Below are 8,286 nucleotides of genomic sequence, written 5' to 3' on the forward strand. Positions count from 1 at the left end.
TTAGCATTCATTCTATAACATAAAACAATCCATCTGCAAATAGCTCAAAATTTGAGCCTTAACATAACATACATTAGAGCTAAATATAGTACTATCATTATTAACATATTAGATAATGAGAGCTATAGAGTTCAGAGGAAAACATAATGGTCATTCATTTTTACACATTTCATTTCTCACTAGATAATTGAAGCCAAGCATAGTAAAGTAAACTTTTAATAGTTACATGTCCATTACCAAGTTCTTAAATCATACAATTTAGCTGGTTAGGCCACTACGGTTGGCTGGTCTCTCTACTAATGCTTCTAATCCTATTGCTCTTCACTTGGGGGTTAAGGGAAAGGGGTAAGTTTGGAAAAGCTTAGTGAGTAAAAATTAATAATTAACATGATCCTTACTTTCATTAATTTCATACACATGAAATGTAGAAGGTGCATGAGTTATCACTGTTAGTAGTATGCCCTAGAGCATATCATTTTGTATGTATCTTGTACATATTTTATAAATAAAAGGTAATTTCACTTTTCTATTTACATAATATATTTATGTGTAATACAAAAGGTCCATTGATATTTTGTTAGAAATTCTATTATTAAGTTGTTAAGAATATAAGTGACAGTATTACTAGTACAAAGTATCATAAACTGGTTCACAATCGAGGATACTTCACACAGAACATGACTTATCCAGAAAGATTTTAATCATGTTTGTTCCCAAGGTATTTATATGAGATATAAATAAGATAGAGTGGTGAGTCTCATGCCACATAACAAACATGATAGGCACTTATACATGATAAGTAGGCCGAACCAGTGACACATATGACAAGCACATGGAGTTTACTCTTGTCAATGCATTGTCATATATCATATCAGTGCATAGAATTTTTAGACCTGAGATAACACAGTTATCTTGTATATAGGTAGTTTGAGTTTGATACTGCTATCATACTTGTATTGTGTATGGGTATATGGGCATGTGTTGGCTCCTACTAGTTATATATGGACATAGGTGTTGATCAAGATGGAATTTGTTACCCTAAGTAAATCGGGATAAAATCATATGTTCATTTAATTGTTCATGATGTTTCAAGTTCCTGGCCAAGACAGACAGATTTAGTCAGAAAGGAGTTTTTGACAGGAAAATCTAATTAATCAAGAACTGGAATTAAAAGAGAACATAATATTCATAGCAAATGAGTTTTGACATAAACCATGACTCCAGCTCGAATTGGGATTTTGTAACAGAGAGATTCTAGTGCATGGTAACATATGATTATAGGTTCATTTAAGGTATTCCTTGTTACTGATTGGGTGGCCATAGCACGCTATGCTAGGTGTCAACCATGGTCTATGAGATGCCTAAAATGATTTAGAGAAATCATTTATGGTAAGAAAGAGTTATGATAATATTAAGAGTTAATATCATATCTCATTGCCAATTAGTGATGAGCCTAGTGAGTCACACACATACACAAGTTAATCACCAAGTAAAATGTGATTTAATTGATTAATTAAATAGGTTTGGTTTGCAATGAGATTGCAAAGTCCCTAGCATGGTTTGAAACCAAATCTAGGTTATTGGATGTATAGTATAAGTTAAATTTTTATTTAAAGTGTTTAAATATGAATTTAATTATGAGAAATTAATTAATAGAGATTAATTAATTTATATTTTATATAAATTGATTAGAAGAGGAGAAATAATAATTTTGGGTTGAGAACTCAAAATTACAACATAAGGGTAATTTGGTTATTTCACATGGTGACATGTGGCACCATGAGATGGTGACACATGGCATCATATAAGTTTGCTATTTGTCTTCCTATCATGCAAGGTGATCAAAGTCAAGATTAAGTCTAGCTTTGACACTTGGCTTAATGTGATTAAGTCAATTAAAAATAAGATGTAATGTGGTGGTGACATGTGGTAAAGGGTTTAAGTGATTACTTGACCTAATTATAAAAGGGAAAAGAAAAGAAGAAAAAAATAACACTCTCTCTTGTCTCAAGTGTGGCGGCACCTTTTCTCTCCCTCTCCTCTTCTTGCTTTCTCATCAATTCAAAGAGAATTACCCAAATTCCTTTAATTAAAATTGCTAGAAATTATTTCTAGTGTCCTATACACACATACAACCTCTCTAAAGGTAAAAACCCAAATTATAACTGGTTGGTAAGGCTTGAGAAGCTGATTTGGGGGCTGTCCATTGGTGATCTTGGTGTGGACAAGCTAGAGGGACAACACTTGGGGTCCTAGGTATTTGTAGTATGCCCTAGAGCATATCATTTAGTATGTAAAGCATTTTTACTTTTCCATTTACATAATATATTTATGTGTAATAGAAAAGGTCTATTGATATTTTGTTAGAAATTCTATTATTAAGTTGTTAAGAATATAAGTGATAGTATTTCTAGTATAAAGTATCATAAACTGGTTCACAATCGACGATACTTCACACAGAACATGACTTATCCAGAAAGATTTTAATCATGTTTGTTCCCAAGGTATTTATATGAGATATAAATAAGATAGAGTGGTGAGTCTCATGTCACATAACAAACATGATAGGCACTTATACATGATAAGTAGGCCGAACCAGTGACGCATATGACAAGCACATGGAGTTTACTCTTGTCAATGCATTGTCATATATCATATCAGTGCATATAATTTTTAGACCTGAGATAACACAGTTATCTTGTATATATGTAGTTTGAGTTTGATACTGCTATCATACTTGTACTGTGTATGGGTATATGGGCATGTGTTGGCTCCTACTAGTTATATATGGACATAGGTGTTGATCAAGATGGAATTTGTTACCCTAAGTAAATAGGGATAAAATCATATGTTCATTTAATTGTTCATGATGTTTCAAGTTCTTGGCCAAGACAGACAGATTTAGTCAGAAAGGAGTTTCTGACAGGAAAATCTAATTAATCAAGAATTGGAATTAAAAGAAAACATAATATTCATAGCAAATGGGGTTTCACATAAACCATGACTCCAGCTCGAATTGGGATTTTGTAACAGAGAGATTCTAGTGCATGGTAACATATGATTATAGGTTCATTTAAGGTATTCCTTGTTACTGATTGGGTGGCCATAGCACGCTATGCTAGGTATCAACCATGGTCTATGAGATGCCTAAAATGATTTAGAGAAATCATTTATGGTAAGAAAGAGTTATGATAATATTAAGAGTTAATATCATATCTCATTGCCAATTAGTAATGAGCCTAGTGAGTCACACACATACACAAGTTAATCACCAAGTAAAATGTGATTTAATTGATTAATTAAATAGGTTTGGTTTGCAATGAGATTGCAAAGTCCCTAGCATGGTTTGAAACCAAATCTAGGTTATTGGATGTATAGTATAAGTTAAATTTTTATTTAAAGTGTTTAAATATGAATTTAATTGTGAGAAATTAATTAATAGAGATTAATTAATTTATATTTTATATAAATTGATTAGAAGAGGAGAAATAATAATTTTGGATTGAGAACTCAAAATTACAACATAAGGGTAATTTGGTTATTTAACATGGTGACATGTGGCACCATGAGATGGTGACACATGGCATCATATAAGTTTGCTATTTGTCTTCCTATCATGCAAGGTGATCAAAGTCAAGATTAAGTCTAGCTTTGACACTTGGCTTAATGTGATTAAGTCAATTAAAAATAAGATGTAATGTGGTGGTGACATGTGGTAAAGGGTTTAAGTGATTACTTGACCTAATTATAAAAGGGAAAAGAAAAGAAGAAAAAAAATAACACTCTCTCTTGTCTCAAGTGTGGCGGCACCTTTTCTCTCCCTCTCCTCTTCTTGCTTTCTCATCAATTCAAAGAGAATTACCCAAATTCCTTTAATTAAAATTGCTAGAAATTATTTCTAGTGTCCTATACACACATACAACCTCTCTAAAGGTAAAAACCCAAATTATAACTGGTTGGCAAGGCTTGAGAAGCTGATTTGGGGGCTGTCCATTGGTGATCTTGGTGTGGACAAACTAGAGGGACAACACTTGGGGTCCTAGGTATTTGTAGTATGCCCTAGAGCATATCATTTAGTATGTAAAGCATTTTTACTTTTCCATTTACATAATATATTTATGTGTAATAGAAAAGGTCTATTGATATTTTGTTAGAAATTCTATTCTTAAGTTATTAAGAATATAAGTGATAGTATTTCTAGTATAAAGTATCATAAACAGGTTCACAATCGACGATACTTCACACAGAACATGACTTATCCAGAAAGATTGTAATCATGTTTGTTCCCAAGGTATTTATATGAGATATAAATAAGATAGAGTGGTCAGTCTCATGTCACATAACAAACATGATAGGCACTTATACATGATAAGTAGGCCGAACCAGTGACGCATATGACAAGCACATGGAGTTTACTCTTGTCAATGCATTGTCATATATCATATCAGTGCATATAATTTTTAGACCTGAGATAACACAGTTATCTTATATATAGGTAGTTTGAGTTTGATACTGCTATCATACTTGTACTGTGTATGGGTATATGGGCATGTGTTGGCTCCTACTAGTTATATATGGACATAGGTGTTGATCAAGATGGAATTTGTTACCCTAAGTAAATAGGGATAAAATCATATGTTCATTTAATTGTTCATGATGTTTCAAGTTCTTGGCCAAGACAGACAGATTTAGTCAGAAAGGATTTTCTGACAGGAAAATCTAATTAATCAAGAACTGGAATTAAAAGAAAACATAATATTCATAGCAAATGGGGTTTCACATAAACCATGACTCCAGCTCGAATTGGGATTTTGTAATAGAGAGATTCTAGTGCATGGTAACATATGATTATAGGTTCATTTAAGGTATTCCTTGTTACTGATTGGGTGGCCATAGCACGCTATGCTAGGTATCAACCATGGTCTATGAGATGCCTAAAATGATTTAGAGAAATCATTTATGGTAAGAAAGAGTTATGATAATATTAAAAGTTAATATCATATCTCATTGCCAATTAGTGATGAGCCTAGTGAGTCACACACATACACAAGTTAATCACCAAGTAAAATGTGATTTAATTGATTAATTAAATAGGTTTGGTTTGCAATGAGATTGCAAAGTCCCTAGTATGGTTTGAAACCAAATCTAGGTTATTGGATGTATAGTATAAGTTAAATTTTTATTTAAAGTATTTAAATATGAATTTAATTGTGAGAAATTAATTAATAGAGATTAATTAATTTATATTTTATATAAATTGATTAGAAGAGGAGAAATAATAATTTTGGGTTGAGAACTCAAAATTACAACATAAGGGTAATTTGGTTATTTCACATGGTGACATGTGGCACCATGAGATGGTGACACATGGCATCATATAAGTTTGCTATTTGTCTTCCTATCATGCAAGGTGATCAAAGTCAAGATTAAGTCTAGCTTTGACACTTGGCTTAATGTGATTAAGTCAATTAAAAATAAGATGTAATGTGGTGGTGACATGTGGTAAAGGGTTTAAGTGATTACTTGACCTAATTATAAAAGGGAAAAGAAAAGAAGAAAAAAATAACACTCTCTCTTGTCTCAAGTGTGGCGGCACCTTTTCTCTCCCTCTCCTCTTCTTGCTTTCTCATCAATTCAAAGAGAATTACCCAAATTCCTTTAATTAAAATTGCTAGAAATTATTTCTAGTGTCCTATACAGACATACAACCTCTCTAAAGGTAAAAACCCAAAATATAACTGGTTGGCAAGGCTTGAGAAGCTGATTTGGGGGCTGTCCATTGGTGATCTTGGTGTGGACAAGCTAGAGGGACAACACTTGGGGTCCTAGGTATTTGTAGTATGCCCTAGAGCATATCATTTAGTATGTAAAGCATTTTTACTTTTCCATTTACATAATATATTTATGTGTAAAAGAAAAGGTCTATTGATATTTTGTTAGAAATTCTATTATTAAGTTGTTAAGAATATAAGTGATAGTATTTCTAGTATAAAGTATCATAAACTGGTTCACAATCGACGATACTTCACACAGAACATGACTTATCCAGAAAGATTTTAATCATGTTTGTTCCCAAGGTATTTATATGAGATATATATAAGATGGAATGGTAAGTCTCATGCCATATAACAAACATGATAAGCACTTATGCATGATAAGTAGGCCGAACCAGTGACATTTATGACAAGCACATGGAGTTTACTCTTGTCAATGCATTGTCATATATCATATCAGTGCATATAATTTTTAGACCTGAGATAGCACAGTTATCTTGTATATAGGTGATTTGAGTTTGATATGGCTTTCATACTTGTACTGTGTATGGGTATATGGGCATGTGTTAGCTCCTACTAGTTATATATGGAGGTAGGTGTTGATCAAGATGGAATCTGTTACCCTAAGTAAATAGGGATAAAATCCTATGTTCATTTAATTATTCTTGATGTTTCAAGTTCTTAGCCAGGACAGATAGATTTAATAAGAAAAGAGTTTCTGATGAGAAAATCTTTTTAATCAAGAACTAGAATTAAAAGAGAACATAATATTCATAGCAAATAGGGTTTGACAGAAACCATGACTCTAACTTGAATTGGGATTTTGTAATAGAGAGATTCTAGTACATGGTAACATATGATTATAGGTTCATTTAAGATAAACCTTATTACTAATTGGGTGGCTATAGCATGCTATGCTAGGTGTTAACCATAGTCTATGAGGTGCTTAAAATGATTTAGAGAAATCATTTATGGTAAGAAAGAGTTCTAATGATATTAAGAGTTAATATCATATCTCATTGCCAATTAGTGATGAGCCTAGTGAGTCACACACATACACAAGTAATCACCAAGTTAAATGTGATTTAATTAATTAATTAAGGAGTTTAATTGATTAATTAAATAGATTTGGTTTGCAATTAGATTGCAAAGTCTCTAGCATGGCTTGAAATCAAATCTAGGTTATTGGATGTATAGTATAATTTAAATTTATATTTAAAGTATTTAAATATGAATTTAATTATGAGAAATTAATTAATAGAGATTAATTAATTAATTTATATTTGATATAAATTGATTAGAAGAAGAGAAATAATTATTTTGGGTTGAGAACTCAAAATTAAGACACAAGGGTAATTTGGTCATTTCACAGGGTGACATGTGGCACCATGAGATAGTGACATGTGGCACCATGAGATGGTGATATATGGCACTACACATAAGCTTGCCATTTGTCTTTTAATCATGTAATATGATCAAAGTCAAGATTAAATGTAGATTTGATACTTGGCACAATGTGATCGGGTCAGTTAAACTAAGAACCAATTAGAAGATGACATGTGGCAAGGGTTTTAAGTGATGACCTAGCTATATAAGGGAAATGATAAAAGAACAAAAGTATAATCTGATTTCTTTCATGAGGTGCTGCCACCCTTATCTTCTTCTTCATCTCTTCTTCTTCTTCTCTCATCAATTCAAAGAGAATTGCCAACATTCTCTTGAATTAAAATTGCTAGAAATCGTTTCTAGTATCCTATATACATCTATAACATCTCTAAAGGCAAAACCTTAATTTCTAATTGATTGGAAAGGCTTGAGAAGCTGTTCAAGGGGCTGTCATTGGTGATCTTGGTGTGGACAAGCTAGAGGGACAACATCTGGGATCCTAGGTGCTTCACAAAGGTACCAAACACAACTACAGTGCATCAAAAGGTTAGTGCACATGTTCTTGATTTAATTTAGGGTTCTAATGAATTAATCTGTTAATTATAAAAATCTTAAAAGGCAAACATAGATCCAAATATATATTAAAAGAGTTTTAATGTACAATTGAACATTGAAATCAATAGGTAAAAATTGAATCTTGCATGATGCATGAGACCCTAGAAGAAAATTTTTTGAATTCAATGTTCTAATCTAATAATTTTTCATGCTTCCGCTCCTTCACTAGGTGCTTCCTAAAGGTGCCAATTGCATCCATAATGCATCAAAGAGGTTAGTGCCCAAACTTCTCTTTTAAACTAGGGTTTAATTGAATTAATTTGTTAATTCACAATCTTAAATGGCAAATGAAGATCCTAATACAAATTAAAAGTATTTTAATATGCAATTGAGTATTGAAATTAATTAGGCACATAAGAGATGTGGCATGATGCATGAAATCCTAGAAGAAAATTTTTTAAATTTAATGCTCCGATGAACCAATCACCATACTTCTGCTCCTTCAATCACAACACAAATGGTTCACATCAGATGGACTTGTCACTAGTGACTTCTCAAAACTAAGTGCCTA

Source organism: Hevea brasiliensis, chromosome 18, assembly GCF_030052815.1.
Source record: "Hevea brasiliensis isolate MT/VB/25A 57/8 chromosome 18, ASM3005281v1, whole genome shotgun sequence".
In the NCBI taxonomy this organism is placed as follows: Eukaryota; Viridiplantae; Streptophyta; class Magnoliopsida; order Malpighiales; family Euphorbiaceae; genus Hevea; species Hevea brasiliensis.